Below are 21,382 nucleotides of genomic sequence, written 5' to 3'. Positions count from 1 at the left end.
GAGCCCAGTCAATCTGTCCATTCACCTCCTGAAGGACATCTTGGTTGCTTCCAAGTTCTGGCAGTTATGAATAAAGCTGCCGTAAACGTCCACATGCAAGTTGCTGTGTAGATGGAAGCATTCGACTCATTTAGGTCCATCAGTACCAAGGAGTTTGAGGGCTGGATCGTATAGTAAGAATGTGTTTCATTTTGAAAGACACAGCCCATGTTCACAGAGCTTCTGAAGATGGTAGCTGAGAGCACGTCAGCATGCTGAGGAATCAAGCCAAGGAAGGAGGTAGAATTCAAAGATGCCGGCAAGGAAGATGTGGCCGAGACAAAACCAGACCTCCACCCTCTTAGAGCTGAAGGCTGGTCCTGAGAATTAAATGGACATGAAACAGATTCACAGGAGGGAACCATACACATTCATTTCCCACAAGTTTTACCTGACCCAGGGCGCCCTCCTAAGGAAATGAAGAAAGACCCAGAGAAGTGGCAAAACCTAAATTCTTTTCTGTTGGGTTGAACAAAGAGAGGCGATTGTGGAAAAGGAACTACACTATGTGGGGAGGTTAAGGAGGTTGAGAGTTATGCTGAACAAGGTCTGTTTGTACAGAATTCTCTCATTCTCCACTCTCTGCCCCTGACGATCACAATGTCACTCTCCTTCCAGCAGAGGGAAGGCGTCTTCCTCTGGGGGTGGGGCGGGGGGACATGTTATCTGCTGCTTCCAGGAAGAAAGAGGAGAAGGCTCAGCACCCCCTTCTGCACCTGCTGTATTGGGGGGGGGGATTGTTTTTGCTTTGTTTTTTGAAGTGTCCGTAGCTCAAGACAATATTCTGGTTTCCTTTACCTCTAAGTCCTTTACCTGGGGTTAGGCTTCTGACAGGAGGAGGGACACATGTTTCTGACATGACGGGCTGGGCAGGCAAGGAGGGATAAGATGGGTGCGAGTCGGTGCCTGTTCTCTTCTCATGTGCTGGGAAGATGATTCTGCTCTTGCCAAATGGGATCTAACTTCTCCATGAACGATCTAGCAAGATATTAGCTGAAAAGAGGAAGAATAAAGGTCAGAAAAATATGGAGAAGATCGTTGATAGGTGCTGGGGTCTCCTGAGCAATGATTTTATCGGAGGCACATGCACATCTCTGGTCTCTGAACCACCATGTTTAAGGCCGATTTGGTGTGTAGGTCATTTTCAATGTACGGTGGTACCATCAGGCCACTTTGGGGTACTGTCTCCGGCTCACCTGAGTGGTGCCGTCGTGCCCACATAAGACGGGGCTCACCCAGGGTTGGCATGGTGCCAGAGAAAGGGAGACAGCAGTATGTCATTGAGCTCAAGGTATTTCTAAGAGAGTGACTCTCTGGAGAGGTTGAGGTAGTAGGAGGCCAGCTGGATATCTGTCTGCTTGTTTGTTGGGTATTGGGGCGGAGGGGGGTGTGCTGTTTATTTTCTGGATGAGGCGAAAGAACTCTTCAAATGGAGAAGTTTGTACAAGGGGTCTGGCAGGATGGGAGGGTGGGGCTCAGTCCATGTGCCAAGATATCTAGAGAATCTATAGTGGCTCAGACTCAGGCCTTTGCTCATAAACAGGCAGGGAGGGGAGTTGGCTTTGTCATCACAAAGCTAACTGGCACCACAGTAGTCACGACAGAAGGTTCCCAGAATGAACTGATTTGCAGGAGCCAACACACACAAACTGGAAAAGCATTCCTCATAACCAAGGCCAGAGAATACCTGTGGTCCAAAAACCTCTTGAAAATCAATGTTCTAAAAAGAGAGCAAACACATGCAATTCCAAGGAGAGGCCATGCAGATGGCCCGTGTATGTGAGAGATGCTCAGCCTCTCAGATGAGGACACATGCAAACATAAACACTATGGAGACGGCTCTGGTCACCGTCACACTGGCAGGTTTCTAGTCTGGTGTCCCCAGCCCAGGGGACAAAGTGAGGAAGAAGAGGCCCCAGCAGATCCCCTAGAGGGAAGAGCAACCAGACACTCCTCTCTGGGAGAACAGTGTGCAGGACCCATTGAAGTCCCACAGGTGCGTCCCTTTACTAGCAGTGCTGATTCTTAGAGTTGATCCCACTCCAATTCCTGCACCATCTTTCAAAGATGTCACTTCAAGGATACTCATCACAGCACTGGCTGAAACAGAAAGTGATTGGAAACAACACCAATGTTCATGGAGAGGGAGTGGGGTCCATCAGTCCTGGTCCACCTGGAGGAATGGATGCTGTGCAGCTGGGAAAGTGGTTGCAGGGTCTCTACCTGATGACAGGGGAGACTTCAGGGTTTATACATGGGATGCATGTAAACCAACCGTCTGCACCCAGGATCCCATCTGTAAGACTGCATATATGTGAAATCAAGATAGGTGTAAATGAATCTGCTTGTGTGTGAGAGAGAGAGAGACAGAGATAGAGACAGAAGGAGACAGACAGAGCCTGAGAGAGATGCACCAAGCCATCCATGACAGTCACCTCTGGGGGTGGGATTTGCAAAGCTCTTCTCTTCTCCCTTAGGTGATATTTCAATTTTTATAATGTGTATATTACTTTAATAATTCTACAAAGATTAAAATCATATGTCAAGTGTGATCCATTTGTATTCATCTATGGAGTAACTAAAGTACATTATTTCCTCTTTATTTTTAAAAGATTTATTACAAGGACAAGAAATATTCATGACAATAATGAATTCTAAAGGAATCAAGAATTAAGTAAATAACAAAGGCTTTTGGTGACTCAGTTCCAGGCCACCTAGGTGGCAGTACATGGCAGGGTTGGGGGCAAGTTTCTCCAGGAGGTTGTGTATGTTCTGAATCAGCATCCAGTAGAAGTGAGGAAAAAGGTGGATAAGACTTGTACACTGATCTGATGACATTGAAAACATGCAAAAAGACTTGTACACTGAAAACAACAATAGCTTGTTAAAGAAATTAAGAAAAAATTTTAAATTTCTGGAAAATAATCCCATAGTCATGGGTCAGAAGGCTTAATCCTGTTAAGGTGGAACCACTCCATGAATAGATCTAAAGAGTCAAAAGAACCACTACCAAAATCCCAGGTTGTGTTTTGCAGAAATTGACAGCCAATCTGAAATTCATGTGAAAAATGCAAGGGGCTCAAAATAGATCAAGGAATCTTGAAAAAGAAGAAAAAGTTGGAGGTATGGAGAGTCAGGCGGAACCCCACGATTGGTATAAAGACAATTGATCCTGAATATACTTGAGATTCAACAGATACAGAAATAAAAGCCTTCTTGGAGTTCCCCTTATCTGAATAAAAGCAGAAACTTCTGAGAAATGACCACGGCCATAAATTCCTTCTTCAGGGTGGCTTCTATTCCCAGGAGAGAGACCAAAATAAACCTACCATAAATCCCTTCTGTGAGGTGTTTTTTGACGCTGAAGAAGATGCAGAGAACACTCATCCACAGACAGACAAACATGACCACACACTTTCTTATAACCCGTTGTTTTCCAAAGAACTCGTTAGTCTTTCCTGAAGAAACCTCTCTGTTCTTCCCATAGAAGCCAATTCTCCCCTCTCCCTTTCTGCTACTAAGTTAGGTTTATAAGCTTTGAACCTTCACCATTTAACATGTCAGTTACTTTTTTGGTCGGCTCTTGGCTGTAGAAATAAACCTTTCCTCTTGTTCATCTACTCCTTATTTCTTCTGCTGTCTTTGGGAGTGACTCTGGGTCATGGGGGCTGCTCTTTTCTCACCCTCTTTCGTGACATCTTGTCCATGGTTAAGCTATGAAAAGGCTTACTGGGGACTTCCCTGGTGGTCCAGTGGGTAAGGCTCCGTGCTCCCAATACAGGGGACCTGGGTTTGATCCCTGGTTGGGGAACTAGATCCTGCATGCCACAACTAAGAGTCCGCATGCCGAAACTAAGACCTGGAGCAGCCAAAATTAATTAATTAATTAATTTTTTAAACGGCTTATTGGTTTTGACTCACATTTGGAATAGGTATACCTTTGGAGACCCCCTGCGAGGAAGAAACAGGTTCAGTACTGCCAGGAGAATTTACCGGTTGTCCTGGCCAAATACCTGATAAAACAATATTTGCAAGGGTTTTTTTTTTTTTTTTTTTTAGGTTTTCACCCTAAAACAAAGATCCTATTGAAACCTCTCGGATGATCAAATTAAAAGAATGACAAAGGAGTATCATGGAGAGCCTAAGAACACTTCCTTAACAAAACAAAGAACAGAAATCAGATTTAGAGCAAAAATTAAAGAGAATTTCCTGGCGGTCCAGGGGTTAAGACTTGGTGCTTTCACTGCCGTGGGCCTGGATTCAATCCCTGGTTGGGGAACTAAGATCCTGCAAGCCACGTGGCGTGGCAAAACAAAACAAAACAAAACAAAACTTAAAATCCTTGTACACCATCAGTCATCCCACCCATATATACACTGTGCTCATGCCATCCTCCAGATGGGCAGGTCAGCCTCTTGAAGTTATCATTGAGTAGGATATGCAATTCTTCAAAGAATTCAAAACAACCATCTGGGACTTCCCTGGTGGTGCAGTGGTTAAGAATCCGCCTGCCAACACAGGGAACATGGGTTCGAGCCCTGGTCCGGGAAGACCCCACAGGCCTTGGAGCAACTAGGCCCATGTGCCACAACTACTGAGCCTGTGCTCTAGAGCTCGCGAGCCACAACTGCTGAAGCCCACGCGCCTAGAGCCCGTGTTCTGCAACAAGAGAAGGCGCCACAATGAGAAGCCCGCGCACCGCAATGAAAAGTAGCCCCAGCTCGCGGCAACTAGAGAAAGCCCGCGCACAGCAACGAAGACCCAAAAATAAAATAAAGAAATTTTTTAAAAAAATTTTCAAGTATTATATCATTTTTTTAAAAAGGGGCGGCTAATACTCCTAATATATAAAGAGCTTTTAAAAATCGAAAAGAAAAAAACTTAAAGCCCTTTAAAAAAAAATAGGCAAAATACACGAACAGTCTGTTCACAGAAAAGACAGTGCAAACAGCCCTTGAACATATAAAAAGATGCTTGATTTCACTAATAATAAGAGAAATGCAAATTACATTAAATTACAGTGACTTATCATGAATTATTTCTCATCTATTGAAGTGACAAAAATCCAGAATTCTGACGAAATGCTCCGCTGGAGAAGCTGTGGAAGAATGGGCAGAAAGTGTGTTACCAGCTTCGGCGGCAGGGTCTGGGGAACAGGCGGCAGGTGCCACGTCCGGTGGCAAAGGTGACGAGAAACAGCCCCTGGAGCAGCCCCGGAAGCCGGCCAAGGAGGTGGGTGAGGAAGACGAGGCGTTCCCGCAGAAACAGGAGGACGAGCAGGAGGAACTCAAGGAGCGGAAAGGGAGGCCACGGGGAAGGGCCCTGCCCACAGCGGGGATTAAGAGATCTGGCACAACAATGAGCTGTTCCTTCTGCCTGAGGCAACGATGAGCCTTAGCCCCACTCCTGTGTAAACATCTGGGTTCCCTGCCGTAACATCTGCTGCCACCTACAGCTAGAATGAAGTGTTGTCTCAAAACCTATTGTACATTTAAGAAACATACAGTGGCTCATCTCTTCTTTAGTTCTTCTCAGCCATTTCTACCTCATCTGTGAGATCAGAGTAAACCCAGCCCAGAATCCTGCCAACGTGTGTTCTTCAGGTTCTGTTCTATCCTGAATTCTGTTCCACCTGGAATTAAACCAACTCATTTCAAATGGCAAAAAAAAAAACAGAGTATATTATCAATGAGAAGAATTTGATTCCATCTAACAAAGTTATGGGTACATTGCCCTTTGACCTGGCAATCCCACTTCCAGGAATCTATCCTGAACATACACCTCCACAAGTCAAAATGTTATATGCCTGAGGTCTTCACTTAAAGCAATATTTGTAAAAGCAAAATATTAGAAACAACCCAGATGTCTCTCAGCAGGGAACTGGCTGAATAAACTGCAGTGCATCCGCATATGCAGAACTATGCACATAAAAAGCAAGAGGAGGGACTTCCCTGATGGCACAGTGGATAAGACTCCGCAGTCCCAATGCAGGGGGCCTGGGTTCGATCCCTGAAGAGGGAACTAGATCCCACGTGTATGCCACAACTAAGAATTTGCATGCCACAATTAAGGAACCCACGTGCCGCAACTAAGGAGCCCTGGAGCCGCAACTAAAGAGCCCATGGGCTGCAACTAAGACCCGGCACAACCAAATAAATAAATAAATTTTTTTTTTTTTAAAAAGGCAAGAGGAGGGTCCCTTGCCCTTGGAAGAGTGTGGAGGGCTCTTCCAAGACACAAGCAGGGTGCTGGGCAGCCCACACAGTGTCTATCGTCTGTGAAAAAAGAAAGTGAATGAGAAGGTCCGTGTGGGCATTTGCATAGTTTGCTTCCAAAATAAGGGTTCACCAGAAACTCACAAAACGTGTTGTATTTGGGGAGGAGGTAGGCAGGGAACCAAGATTTTCAGGTCTCGCTGTTGGTCTGAGTTGTGAACCACGTAAGCAACCAGAAAACTGAACAAAACAGCAATAGCTGCTTAGAGACTCTGGAAAATAGGCAAGGCAGGGCTGTAATCCCCGAGAGAAGGGAAATAAAACTGTGAGTCCTAAAACCACCGCAGCTCCCTTCCTGGTCCTTATCTCTGCTTGGGCCTCCCTTGCCCTGACCACCCAGACCTGCGGGGCATAAACAGGGCTCGGAGAAATAAGACTTTTCTACGTCAGAAAAGAGAAAATAGCCAAAATAATGCAACCTTTTCCTGACGACAGTCATATATAATTATGAGATTCCCTCTGATGAATAGAAGAGTCAACATAACCCTGCCAAGTGCAGCCACCGAGCAATAATCCCTCCTGAGGGGTCTGGCAACTTAAGGGGCGAGGGCATTCCCTGCATCTTTACCAAGAAATCTGAGTGTCTAGCAAATTTAACTTAAAAAAAAAAAAAAATGTCTCTCAAATTTAATTGAGAGGCCAGGATACAATACATCAAATCAAGATAACCAGAAATACACACGTGCCAAAGCAAAGCCAGCTTAAAGAGCACAGCAATTGAATCAAAACTACAGAAATCCGCCTGCCTGGGAAAACAATACGTAAGCAAAAGGGAAAAGCAACAGTTTTATCTCAGAGGAACCTCACAGCGAGGAGCTCACTCCTGTCACTAGTCGGCAGGCCCTGGACAACGAACCTCTTGTGGGAAAGTGTGACCCTGGGGGTCACTCACAGGTCAGAGCTCTGAACTTAGCTCCCACCATAGAACACTTCGGTCCTGTTTTTCTAGTCAGGAGGCACTATGATCTTAAAGTTTGTGTTCCCCCGCCTCCACACCAAAATTCACATGTTGGAATCCTAATGCCCAATGTGATAATGTTAGAAGGTGGGGCCTTTGGGAGGTACTTAGGTCATACGGGTGGAGCCTTCACGAATGGAATCAGTGCTTTTATAGACGAGACCCTACAGAGCTCCCTCACCCCTTCCACCATGTGAGGACACCGGGAGAAGGCGCCAGCTAGAACAGGGAAGGCCCTCATCCAACTCGGCTGTCACCCTGATCCTGAACGTCCAGCCTCCACAACTGTTGTGTACAAGCACCCCTTCCATGGCGTTTGGTTACAGCAGCCTGAACAGACTGAGACAGGAGGAGCGCTGTAGGATGTGCTTCCTCCTTTGCTGCCTGTATGTTGGCTCTAAGCCATGTCTGCAGACTTGGAGCTGACACCAAGGCCTGTCCATTCTTGACCAGAGGAGGCAGAACCAGGAAGCCAGCTCTGAGGTCTAGTCTAAGCCCTGGGTAGTGACCAGAGGAGGCATGTTTGGGGCCTGGCATTGCAGGTTTCTCTCTTTGAGTAACTGGTCTTATGTGTCTGCCCCTCGGTGGAAACCCACGGGGGAAGGTAAGAAGTAGGAGTCAGGCAGCTCTAACTCCAGGCTAACGCTGCTCTCAGCACTTGCTGCAGCCAGGCCTTGTTCTTAAAGCTGACAACAGCAACCCTATGAGGCAGGTGCTGTTCTTACACCCCGTCCACGGATGCGGAGACTGAGTCACAGAGGTGTTAACAGGCTTGCCCCAGGTCACACAGCCAGGAGCCTGTTAAAGGGTCTCCCCGCTTCAGCCCTTGCCTCCCCAGAGTAGCCGAGTGATCCAGTTAGAAAAACACCCAGTACTGTCACCCTTCTGGTCGAAACTTTCCGGTGCCTGCCCATCTCAGCCAGGAAAGATCCAAAAGCCCCCCAGCGCTCCACGCCCTGACCTGTGTCCCACCCCCGCCCTCACTCGCACCCCCCACGCTGCTGCCCTGCCTCATCCTCAGGGGTCTGCCCAGGTGTGCGTGGGCTCCCGTCATATCTGGGCCTCTGGTCCAACGCCAGCTCCTCCGCAGGCCTTCTCCGAGAACCCTCTAAAATAACCCCCCCACCCCAAGTCCCCTCCTCCCCTCCTCCCCTCCTCCCCTCCCTGGTGCACTTTCCTCCTTGGCACCGTAGTACTGGGACTCATCCAGCTTTTTTTTTTTTTTTTTTTTTTTGTCTGCGTTGGGTCTTCGTTGCTGCGTGCGGGCTTTCTCTAGTTGCAGCGAGCGGGATCTTCTCATTGTGGTGGCTTCTCCCTTGCTGCAGAGCACGGGCTCTAGGCGTGCGGGCTTCAGTAGCTGTGGCACGCGGGCTCTAGAGCGCAGGCTCAGTATTTGTGGCTCACGGGCTTAGTTGCTCCGCGGCATGTGGGATCTTCCCGGACCAGGGCTCCAACCCGTGTCCCCTCCATTGGCAGGTGGATTCTTAACCACTGCGCCACCAGGGAAGTCCCTCATCCAGCTATTTGAGTGTTGCTGTCTGACTGCCCCACGAGTGTCCATCCCGCGAGGGCAGGGACGTTTTCGTGGCTGTTGCATCCCCAGCGCTCAGAGCACTACCAGGGACGCAGCAGTGGTCAAGTACTGTTGAATCAATGAATGACACGGTGCCGCGGGTATGCGGGCAGCGGTGTAGACCCGGGGGTGGGTAAATGCAGGCGGTGCCAAAAAGAACTTACGTCCCGAGGCGACTGACACGGTAAATGCTCCCACACCTGAAGGCGCAGAGATAGTGGGGCACGTGCGAGGGGCGCTCAGCCCACACTGGAAGGGAAGCGGGCGAAGAAGGCGGGAAGTCTGTTTCGTTGGCGGGTACCTCGCTAGCCAAACCGAAAGGGCCCTCAAAGCACAGCGCCGCTTAGGTTCCCGACTGCTCAGCAAAGGAGACTGAGCGGCGTGGACTACACTTCCCAGAAGGCTCAGCGCCAGGCGGAAAGGGTACGGACGACGCGGAAGGCGCGAGGTGTTCCGTGTCAAAGAGGGGCCCGGGGCTTCCCTGGTGGCGCAGTGGTTGGGAGTCGGCCTGCCAATGCAGGGCACACGGGTTCGAGCCCTGGTCTGGGAAGATCCCGCATGCCGCGGAGCAACTAGGCCCGTGAGCCACAACTACTGAGCCTGCGCATCTGGAGCCTGTGCTCCGCAACAAGAGAGGCCGCGACAGTGAGAGGCCCGCGCACCGCGATGAAGAGTGGCCCCCGCTCGCCGCAACTGGAGAAAGCCCTCGCACAGAAACGAAGACCCAACACAGCCAAGGATAAATTAATTAATTAATTAATTTAAAAAAAAAAAAAAAGAGGGGCCCGGTTCGGATGGAGGGTTGCAGAGTGTCGCGAGAGAGAGGAGTCGGTGTTAAGTAAGGCTGAAAGTTTGCCCTGAGCAACGATCAATTTTTGACTTGAAGATGTTGGTGGAAGTTGGGGTGGGGGGGAATCCTAGGAAGCACAGATACGGGCGGTGGGCAAGCAAGTCATCGCTGCGGGCAGCTGGACTCGGCCCTTCCGGGGGCCTCACGGAGACTGTGGGACACACCTCAGATTTGCACCCTGGCACGGTGGGGGGGTGGGGGGCGTTGTTCACTGACCCCCATCCATCTCTGTTAGAACGCTGCTTCCAGGGCATGAATTCTCTGGCACTTTGGCCTGGGCGTGCACGTTCCTGTGACCAGAGAAAGCCCTGGGCAGAGTGCAGGAGCTTGCAATAAAAAGCTGTAGGTGGGTGTGGAGGACAGATGTGTGGGCTCCGACAGCATCTGCTCCAACGTCCGTGTGGAGGTGTGAGTCCCTGTGAGAGGGAGGGCGAGAGGGTTGCACGTGGAGAACGTGTTCAGCTGTGAAACCAGATGAGATCGTCACAGAGAGGGCAGTGTAAAAAGAGAAGAAGCCCAAGGACAGAGCACCGGGGCCTCCAGCTGTCAGAGGTCCAGTAAAGAAGGAAGAATCAGGAAAAGAGACTGAGAAGCCTTGATCAGGTAGGAGAACAGGAGATTGTGGCATCCTCGAAACCCAGTGAAAAGCAGTGATCGGAGGAGGAGTGATCAACTTGACGGCAGATGGCATTTACCGGTGTAGAGGTCATTGATGACCTTAAACAACAGTTCTGGGGGATCGGGATGGGGAAACTTGACTGGAAAGGATTCATGGGTTTTAATAGCTGCTCTCATTCAAAACCTGTATTAGTCAGCTTCCTCTAGGTTATGCTGAGTGATAAACAAGGTCAAAAACTCAGCAACTTACAAATATCACTTCTCACTGCACCTGTCAGTGTCCAGTCAGGAGACAGAAACCACACTAGTAATTTAATATAAGGAGTTGTTGGCTAAGAGAGCTGGGTAATAATAAAAGGTAAAAGCCCCTGCTGTGTCTGGCCCTGGGTGCTTTGGCGGCCCAGATCTGTAGTCCTTTCCCTCTGCCCGCCCTGTGAGAAAGAGTGAGGCCCTCTGAGGAGGTGGCATAAACAGGGTCACCAACATAGGGCCACCCTCCCTCGCACTGTGTGTTCTGTGAGGCCCACCAATCACAGTTTTCTGTGTTCCACACTTGCGTTAACAAACAAACAATATGGTTTGTTTTTTTCTCTTCTAAATATAAAGTACAATTCTAAAAGCACCTTCTCAAATGACACTAGGAGTGCTGAGACTGGCCAGCCTTCAAGACCACGTCTGGAAGTCAGTAAGGGGGTGTGGGCCAGTGCCAACCCAGGGTCCTGAGCTGCATCCCCCATGGCTGTCACTGCCTGCATGGCGTCCAGGACAAACAAGTCCCTGCATCTCCTGGGCACAGCAGGGAGAGGCCAGGACTGTCTTCTCTGAGGGAAAAGCCCCGAGACTACCGAGTCCAATGGTACCCAGGCCCACAAAGAGCATTCCATCTGCTCTCCCTGGCCTGGAGTCTCTGGAAGGGGTCCCAGGGAAAAGAGCCACCTAGAAAACCCCTCCCTTCTCTCTAGGTGTGTGGGGTGGGGAGAGCCCTGTGTGAAAGGGGAGTCTGCACAGGCAGCCGGGTCTGGGTGGGGTGAGGTGAAGGGAGAGGGCATCTCCTGTGTGTGGTGGGCCGGGTCCATGTGGGCTGAGTGTTCTGGGAGGGTGAAGGGGATCCATACGCCCGTGGAGGGTGCCATGTGTGTGTGCAGCCATGTGTGCGAGGTCTCTGGGGGTCAGCATGTGTGACCAAATGAGGTGGCAGCCAGGTAGGCAACTCTGTTTACTAAGAACTCTCGGTGCAAGGGTGTCCTCGTGTAGCCGGGGAAGAGGTCAGTCTTTGCGTGCGACCCTGGGTTGGGGGAGTGCCCTGTGCGACGTGCTTAACCGGGGAAGGAGCCTTGGGGACAGCTGTGACAGCAGGTTAGTTAGCAGACCCAGGAAAAGGACTTCCCGCCTGGGGCACCGTGGAGAGCAGGTGGCAGATCCCCTGGGGAGACCCCCAGGGGCAGACAGCTCTGGTCTCTCCTGGCCCGGGGTCCCAAGCTGCTGCTGGGCAGAGCCCATGGGCTCCTGGGCTTCCTGCCTATCTCACCCTGAGAGCTGGCCACAGAGCCTCAGGCCTCATCCTAACTGAAGGACGCTGCTCCGTCCAGAGGGCCCTGCTCCCCAGCCTGCACTACCCTGGAGGCTGTGCTCCCCTGTACCCCCTGGGGGACAACTGGGGTCAGGCCCCCAGAGGGGGAAGGGTGGGTTAGTGGGGGGCAGTTAGTAACAATTCCCTCTCACCTGAGTTCTGGGAAATCAGTCAAGGTTCAAGGCTCCTCCGTTGAAAGGCAAAGCTGGTTTGCAGGAAGTGGGGCGCACAGGCCCAGCGTGTGGGCTGCACCGCGTCACTCACCGTATTTGTTTGCCAGGGCTGCCATCACAGATACCACAGACTGGGTGGCTTAAACAACAGAAATTTATTTTCTCACAATTTTGGAGGCTGAAAGTCCGAAATCAAAGTGTCAGCAGGGTTGGTTCCTCCTGAGGCCTCTTTCCCTGGCGTGGAGACGGCCGTCTTCTCCCTGTGTCCTCACATGGTTGACCCTCTGTGTGTGTCTGTGTCCTAATCTCTTCTTCTAATAAGGACACCAGTGCTTATTTATTTTTTCACAGTTCTGGAACCTAGGAGCCCACTTCTGTTGTTCGGGCCACCCAGTCTGTTATGGCAGCCCAAGCCAAGTAACACGGTGGGAAACAGGGAGCCCAGGAGAGCTGCACTAACCTCCATCACTGCTGTCAGGCCCAGGCCACCCTCTCAAGGCGGGTCCAGCAGTGAAGGTGTCTAGAAGGTGGGGTGCCTGGTCAGGGGGATGGGTGACCCCTACAGAGAGGCCTGTGGGAACACAGGTTTGGAGCAGCTTCATTTGGGACCGGCCAAGCCTGGGTGTCTCTGGGCCTCCAGATGTGGGGCTGGAGACCTCAGGAAGGGCAGTGGGGGGAGGGGTCAGTGTGGGGCCACAGTGGGCGGTCAGCACGGCATCCCGAAGAGCACTCCTCCATGTGCCCGTTCCAGGAAGGTCCTGCTGCACCTGCCAACAGGTCCACAGAAGCGTGTCAGGGCCTGGTTTCTTCCCAGTGTTTGCCAGGACCCCTGGGCCATGGGCACACTGGACACTTGTTCAAAAGCAGGGGGGCCATAACTTAGAGCTAAAGGAGGAGCTGAGGGGCGGGTCACGTGTGGGGTATGGATGCTTTGGCCACCGCCCCCCACCCCAGCTTCTCCTCCTGAATTACCACAATCTCTGGAAAAGCAGATTGAGCTCCTGCCAACCCCCACCCCTAGAAAATGAGCAGGGACGGTCCACCCTGTCAACAAAAGCCAGCCTGACGCCCACCCCGACCTGCGTCCTCTAACACCCTGAGTCCCAAGCCCCCTCCTCCTGCCCCCAGTCCCCAGCATCCCCCAGTCTGAGCCCCTCTTGTTTCCTGGCAGTGAGACTTTGAGACACGGGGGAAGGGAGAGAGTTAATAACCGCAGGGGAGGAGCAAGAAATGTGGCAAGAGAGCATAATACTCCCCCTTCGAGCTCTGGGCAAGAGGACCGTGGGCTCATGAGCCAATAAGCAGGGTGCTAATTGCTCATAAATAAGCAAGAGATCAGCAGCAGCTCCTGCAGCCAGCCGGACAAGCTGAGAACCAGGAGCAGATCAGGAAGAGCCCAGATGAGGACAGCGCTCTCATCTGGGGGGTGGGGAGTGCCCAGGCTGGGACACCTGGGGCAGGTGCACTGCAAACACCTCAAGAGCAGCCAGGCCTAATGCTGACTGTCCTGCCGGGGATCTGGGGAGCTGCTAACTTCGGGCATTCCTGCCTTCACCATGCCACGCAGGAGCTGAGGACTCAGCGGTGAGTGTGGTCCTGGGTCCCGAGGTGTCCTTGGGGGCAAGATTGGAGCTCAGACACTTCTGGGGGCCTTCCAGGTACCCCCTACATACGGCAGGGTATGTAGTTTTCTCCAGAAGAGGAAAGGTGAGTTTGGCCGCAGAGGAGCTGGGGAGAACAGAGAGGGGACATGGGGACAATGGGAGGGTGGCCTGGTGTCTAGATAGCAGGTAACAGTCTGGTTAGAGGGTGAACACCAAGGGTGCTGCTTCACGGAAACTTTGGAGGCTCTGGGCATGGGCACGGTGCTTCAGGCCTGGGGCGTTACACGCCCTTCGTGCCTCCACCCCAACCAGGACGGCTGTGCCTGCCACACCGCCGAGGTGCTGATGAGAATGTGAGCTGGAGGGGAGGCGTGGGGAACTTACAGGAACATCTGGAAACTTTCAGTGGCAGGGCTCATGCTGGAGGAGCCCTTCATTCAAGAAGTCCCCGCCTGCTAACCCTCCTTCACGAGGCCAGTCTGTTTCTCTGCCTTCAAGCATTTCAGTTCAACAGACTTCTCCCATGGCTGCTGTGTCCAGGATGAGGAAGTCCAGTGCCTTTCCTGCAGCACGCTTCATGCACCCCTTTCTTGGAAGGGAGGCTTCCACTCCTTGACCTCCCCCATCTCCCACCACTGTGGCCAGGCCCTGGAGGGATTATCAGTAGCCTCGGTGCTGCCAGCCCAGGTCCCTCTTCAGCCTCCTCCTCCCTGACTTCTGGGCAGCTTTCCTGACCCCACATCCTCATGGGATGCTCTTGCCAACGCCCCTCTGGCTGCCCTCCTGTGCCCCAGGTGCTGCCTGTTTCCTTCCCAGGCCCTCGCCTCTGCCGTGCCGCAGGTGCCGGCTACCTTCAGGGCTTCATCCCCTCACTCCACACGCACTCCTGGAGAACGTGCCCATGGCTTCAATAACTTGTGGCTTCAATTTGTTGGTACCCACCCCCACAATACGTATCTGTACCCCAGACTTGTTGTCTAAACTCCAGACGCACAATTTGACTGCCCACTCCATCCCCCACTGGGATGTCCTGAAGAGAAGCAGGATGGAGAAGTCAGTGCTGCCCGGGACTGATTTCAGTCTGTCTCCTCTCACCGTAATAAACTGAGTCTGTGAGTGCTTCCAGGGAATCATTGAACCTGAGGCTGTTCTTGGGAGCCCCAAGTGGCACCCTCACATCAGGCTGCTCACGTGGTCACTTCCCTGGCCGGAGCGCACCCTCCCTTGCCTGCTCCCCAGAGACTGTCTCTTTCCCTTTCACTCACTGTGCTCCAGACACACCAGTCTCCTCTCTGTCCCCAGAAGACACCAAGCTTGTCCCCACGCAGGGCCTCCGTACTCACTACACCCGCTGCCGTCAGCCCCACGGCCACCGCCTTCTGGTGGCCAGGCTTCCTCGGCAAGGCTTTCCCTGCCCCCACCCCAGGCCCTCCATCACGTCTCAGCTTATTTTCTTCCCAGTACCTATTACCATCTGAATTATGTAGCTAATGTTTTTGCTTTCATATTGGCTTCTTACCTGTTTCTCACTCTGGAACAGAAGCTCCTTGAGGTCAGGAATGTGCCTGTCTCACTTGCTTCTCTATCCCTGGCAGTGGTAAAGACTCAGGAAGTGTTTGAGGAATGAATGAGTGAGTAATGGAGTGATCTCCCTGCTCATAGCCTCACCTCTCCATAACCGTCTAAGCAACTGGCAGCTTCATGCTTCTAAATGAAAATCCACTCAAAGATTCTTCAAAGTACCCACCAATGATGGGATCACATCCATACTTCTTAGCCCATGTAGACTAGCCATCTACTGCTGTGTAACCAATTACCCCAAAACTTAAGACAAGCATCCATTATCTCACAGCTTCTGTGAGCCAGAAATCTAGGCGTGGCTTCAGCGGCTCAGGTCTGCTGGTTTCTGCCAAGCTGTTGACCAGGGTGCTGGTCCATCTGAAGACCTGAGCCCGCTTCCAGGCCCTCTCGTGTGGCTGTGGGCAGGCTCGGCACCCGGTCGCGGGGCCTCTCCACGGGCCGCCTCGCAGCCTGCTAAGGGACCGGGAGAGTGGGGCCGAGATGGGGCCATAGGCTTTTTTTTAAATGATGACAATTGACATATAACATTGTGTTAGTTTCAGGTGTACAACATAAAGATTTGGTATTTGTATATATTGTTAAAGGATCACCACGGTGAGTCTAGTTAACGTCTGTCACCACACAGAGCCACAAAAATATTGTTCTTATAATAATTCTAAGATCTACTCTTTTAGAAACTCTCAGATATGCAACACAGTATTATTAACTATAGTCACCATGCTGTGCATTGCATCCCCATGACTTATTTATTTTATAACTGGAAGTTTGTACCTTTTGGCTCCTTCACCCATTTTGCCCATCCCCCCACCCCCTGCCTCTGGAAACTACCAATCTGTTCTCTGTATCTATGAGCTCATTTTTTGTTTGTGTGTTTTTTTGTGTTTTTTAAGATTCCAAATATAAGTGAGATTATGGTATTTGTCTTACTCTTCTTGACCTATTTCCCTTAGCATAATGTCCTCAAGGTCCATCCATGTTGTGGCAAGATGTCATTTATTTTTATGGCTGAATAATATTCGTGTGTATGTATGTGTGTGTGTGTGTGTGTGCGTGCGCATGCACGTGCATGCGTATATGATATCTTCTTTATCCATTCATCTATAGATGGACACTTGGGTCATTCACATGTCTTGGCATTGTATAGAATGCTGCAGTGAACATGAGGGTACGTATATCTTATCAAGTTAGTGTTTTCATTTTCCTCAGGTAAATACCCAGCAGTGAAATTTCTGGATAATATGATAGTTCTATTTTTAATTTTTTGAAGAAACTCCATACTGTTTTCCATAGTAGTTACACCAATTTACATTCCCATCAACAGTGCCCGAGGGTTCCCTTTTCTCCACAGCCTAGATAACACTTGTTATTTCTTGTCTTTTTGATGATGTCATTCTAACAGTTATGAGATGATATCTCATTGTGGTTTTGATTTTCATTTCCCTGATGATTAGTGCTGTTGAGTACCTTTTCATGTTCCTGTTGGCCATATGTATGTCTTCTTTGGAAAAATGTCTTTATTCTGTGCCCATTTTTTAATCATATTGTTTGATTTTTTTTTGCTATTGAGTTGTGTGAGTTCTTTATATATTTTGGATATTAACCCCTTATCAGATGTATGATTCGAAAATATTTTCTGGGCTTCCCTGGTGGCACAGTGGTTAAGAATCCACCTGCCAGTACAGGGGACACGGGTTCAAGCCCTGGTCCAGGAAGATCCCACATGCGGCGGAGCAACTAAGCCCGTGCACCACAACTGCTGAGCCTGCACTTTAGAGCCCAAGAGCCACAACTACTGAGCGCACATGCCACAACTACTGAAGCCCACGTGCCTAGAGCCCATGCTCCGCAACAAGAGAAGCCACCACAATGAGAAACCCACGCACCGCAACAAAGAGTAGCCCCTGCTCGCTGCAACTAGAGAAAGCCCGCGCTCAGCAACGAAGACCCAATGCAGCCAAAAATAAATAAATAAAATAAATTTATTAAAAAAGAAAAAATATTTTCTCCATTCCATGAGCTGCCTTTTCATTTTGTTGATGGTTTCCTTTGCTGTGCAGAAGCTTTTTAGTTTGATGTAATCCCACTTGGTTTTTTTTACATTTGTTGCCTTTGCTTTTGGTGTCAAATCCAAAAAATTATTGCCAAGATTGATGTCAAGGAGCTTACCACTCTATGTTTTCTTCTAGGAGCCTACATCTGGTCTTACATTCAAGTCTTTAATCCATAGTGAGTCAATATTTGTGTATGGTATAAGATAGTGGTCCAGTTTCACTCTTTTGCATGTGGCTGTCCATGTTTCCCAACACCATTATTGAAGAGATTGTCCTTTCCCCATTGTATACTCTTGGCTCCTTTGTCATAAATGAATTGACCATATAGTCATGGGTTTACTTCTGTGCTCTCTATTCTGTTTCATTGATCTATGTATCTGTTTTTATGCCAATACTATACTGTTTTGATTACTATAGCTTTGTAATATAGTTTGAAATCAGGGTGTGTGATACCTCCAGCTTCGTTCTTTCTCAAGATTGCTTTGGCAATTCAGTGTCTTTTGCATTTCTGTACAAATTTTAGGTTTTCTTTTTTTTTTTTCCTATTTCTTTGAAAAATGTCATTCGAATTTTGATAGGGATTGAATTGAATCTGTAGATTGCATTGTAGATATATGCTGGACACTAAGGAGTTGAGAGTGAAGGAACACGCCGCGTCTATGACTTCTGCTAACACAAGTTCATCTCCCTCCTCTATATTGTCCTCCACCCCCACCCCCACATAAAGCTCCTCAATTCATCCTCAAGGTCCGGATCACAGCCCTCCTCAGAGATCCCGGGGCATGGCATTAGAAAGGGGTTCAGAGGCCCATGCTCTTTGGACACTCACTCAGCCTCCAACTAGGCCCTGCATTAATTTTACATTAATGTATGTAAATGCATACTATTGAGAAGGGTCATATTTTTAGCTGGAAAAAATTTCTAAAAAACTCAAAGACAGGGCTGAATACTGGGCTTGGGCAAGGGGAACCAGAGCCAGAGGCCCAAGGAGAAGGATACGCCAGGCCTTTTCCTCTGCTAGTGAGGAAAGAACTGACACCAGAGGGGCACGGACAGACAGCGTCACAGGTGACCAGGCCCGGAAAGAGCTCGGATCTGAGCTGGACCCAGAATTTGGCCTAGTGAGGGGTGTCTCAGCGAGACACCTGTGGCTCTGGGCTAGACCGCTGCAGCCAGAGTTCCCCCGTCAGTGGGAATCACTGGGCCGCACAAAGGGGCTTGTGGGTGAGCACTGTGCCAGCCAGACAGGACGCTGTGAGCCGTGCCCCTGATTGGAAGCAAGGCCTTCAACCCTGCTGAGCCTCAGTGAAGCGCTGGGAAGAGCAGCAGGAGGGTGGGAGGGCACTAGGTCACGCCTCTCTGAACCCAGATTTCTCCTCCTTAGAGCCAGGGCCTGGGGAAGATGAGGGTGGAGGACCGTTCTCACGCTCAAATCCATGAGGTCTGAAGAGGCCCTGCCTCCCAGGATTTTGGTGAGGCTCCAGGGCCACCTGATACCCCCTCCCATCACCCTCCTTGTGTCGAGGAGATGTGCCCACATCAAGACCCCTCTTTCTGCTCACCCTTTTAAGAAAGCCCCAAGAAACAGGGGTGCTGGGGCTTGGGGTGCTAGGCCCATGTCCCTGCCTGCACCTGGGCCTTCCCTCCTCCAGAACCTAGATGACTGAGGTGCTGCTGCCTCCCACCCTCCCCGCACCCCTGTCCTGTCCCTCGATGCCCTGGGCTCCCGCATGCTGCTGCTGCGGGCGGGGGTCTCTGTCCATTACCTGCGCCCAGAAGGCGCCGCCCACTTGATTTCCTGGACGGGAGAGGCGGGTCCTCCGCGCAGGCTCGCAGCGCCGCCACCAGGAGGCGCTGCCCCCTTGAAATGCCGCGGAACTGTCCCTGGATTTGGGGCAGCCCTGCGGTAAGGAGTTCCAAAACACAGGCGCGCGGAATTAAGGGTGAGCAAACGGGCAGCTTTGACGGAAGCGACAAACATCATAGCAATGGCCAGGTTCCCAAAGTTCTGGTCTAGTTCTGGACCCCAAAGTTACATTAAAGAGTCTCATGTCCTGGGAAGTACCTGCCTATTGAAATTTGGTTCTGACATCTGCCCAAGTCCCCACTTCTGGATGACCACATGTGGGACTCCAGCGCCACAGCGTGCAGGTTTGTGGCCTTTGGAGCTCATCTGGGGACGAGCCTATTTCCCAAGACACAGCCTTGTAGGGACAGCAAAGAATAAATAGGGGAGAAGAGGGCTTTGAAATCAGCAAATTCCTTCCCTAGTAAGAAGCTGCATCCAGCCTCTCTGAGGCTATTCTGTGATATAGATAACAGTGCCTCCTGCAGGGGTCGTTGGGACCATCAGAGGCAATGATGCAGCTCCTACCCCACCCCCAGACAGCTGAACCCTCTCAGTCCACCACCCCACTGGTACACTGCTGCCCTCTGAAACCACTGTCCAACTGAGAAAACAAATACATAAACAAACCAGGTACCGCTCCACATCCACTAGAATGGCTATAATCTTTTTTAAAGGGAAAAAAAAAAAAAAGCAGGTGTTGGGTAGGATGCGCAGAAGTTGGAACCCTCGTGCGCTGCTGGTGGGGGTGTGAAGTGGGGCAGCCACCGAGGAACAGTCTAGTCATTCCTCAGAAAGTTACACGCAGCATTGCCATTCCACTCCATGGCAATATGCCCAAGAGAACTGAAAATACACGTTTGAGCAAAATCTGGCCCACAAATGCTCATAGCGTCATCCAAAAAGTGGAAACAACCCAAATGCCCATCAGCTGATGAATGGATTAAAAAATTGTGGCATAGGGGACTTCTCTGGTGGCGCAGTGCTCCCAATGCGGGGGGCCCGGGTTCAATCCCTGGCCAGGGAATTAGAGCCCACACGCATGAGAGCCGCAGCTGAGAGTTTGCATGCCACAACTAAGGAGCCCATGAGCCACAACTAGGGAGCCCACATGCTGAAACTAAAGAGCCTGCCTACCACAACTAAGACCCCACACAACCAAATAAATAAATAAATATTTTAAATTGTGGCACATCTACACAATGGAATATTATTCAGCCATAAAGGAAATGAAGTGCTGATGCAGGCTACAACATGGATGAATCTTGAAAACATGCTGCATGAAAGAAACCAGTCACAAAAGGTCACTTATTGTACGAGTCCATTTTATGAAATGTCCAGAAGAGGCAAATCCATGGAGATGAAAGCAGATGAGTGGTTGCCAGGGGTACAGGAGAGGATAACAGGGAATGACTGTGTAATGGGTGTGGGCTTTCCTCTTGGTGTGATGAAGATGTTTTGAAACTAAACAACAATGTTGGTTGCACAATACTGTGAATGCACTAAATGCCACCAAATTGTTCCCTTTAACATAATTAATTTTACATTATGTGAATTTCATCTCAATAAAATAAATAAGTAAACCAAGCCAGCATTATGTGCCTGGAGTAATGGGAGCCCTGGGACGCCAGCCCACAGTCTGCCGCTCTGGGGCGAATGGCTCCCCCACCCCCATCTGCAGGCCCCCCCTCCACGTCCCTGATGGCACCTTCCTCTCCACATCGCCTGCCCTCACCCAGGCCCTCCACCTTCCTCCAGCTTCATGTCTCTCGTCTCCTGTTTCATCCACCCCGCCATGGGACCCATGACTACCCCAATTCCAAAACCCACACCCCAGTTCCAGTGACCTAGCAGCAACCCTTGGCCTGCTCTCCCTCCTCTTTCACCAGCCTTGACCTGACCTGTCAGGCATCCCTGCCCTCAGCCTGAGGCTGGGGTTCCTCCTCCTGTCTAAGGCTGACTTTGCTCCTTTGGGAAACTCCTCCTGGCTCTTCAGCCACGGCCTCTAAAGCAGACCCTTGGCCTCTAACACACTCAGTCTCTCCCAAATTGAAGGAGGAGGAGTCAACTTTCCATGCCTCTAACTTTCCCCTCCACTCTGCTCCTCTCTCTGGCACTCCCGGTCAAACCTCTAGGAGGTGTAGCTCACAGGCATATGTCTGCTCACTCTGTGTCCTGGGCCACAGCCCAGCCTCATCCCAGCCTTGCCAGCCCAGAAGGCAGCTCCAAGGAGCGCTTCCAGCA

General features: G+C 50.6%; 1 long non-coding RNA gene across 3 annotated transcripts; it reads left to right on the top strand.

Annotated features, from left to right (window-relative positions):
• Positions 1-9,628: 9,628 nt before the first annotated feature.
• Positions 9,629-21,067, top strand: LOC309663738. 3 transcript variants are annotated; one of them, XR_014265433.1, is made up of 3 exons: positions 9,629-11,275; positions 13,624-13,763; positions 14,067-21,067. It is a non-coding gene; the product is annotated as an uncharacterized lncRNA (long non-coding RNA). The 3 variants fall into 3 exon arrangements; XR_014265434.1 differs by having other exon boundaries at positions 13,973-21,067; XR_014265435.1 differs by having other exon boundaries at positions 13,624-16,447; positions 16,897-21,067.
• Positions 21,068-21,382: the final 315 nt, after the last annotated feature.

This window comes from Balaenoptera physalus (genome assembly GCF_965194825.1).
Source record: "Balaenoptera physalus genome assembly, chromosome: 1".
NCBI lineage: Eukaryota > Metazoa > Chordata > Mammalia > Artiodactyla > Balaenopteridae > Balaenoptera > Balaenoptera physalus.
The sequence above is the reverse complement of the archived record's forward strand: the minus strand, read 5'-3'. Positions and strand labels throughout refer to the sequence as shown.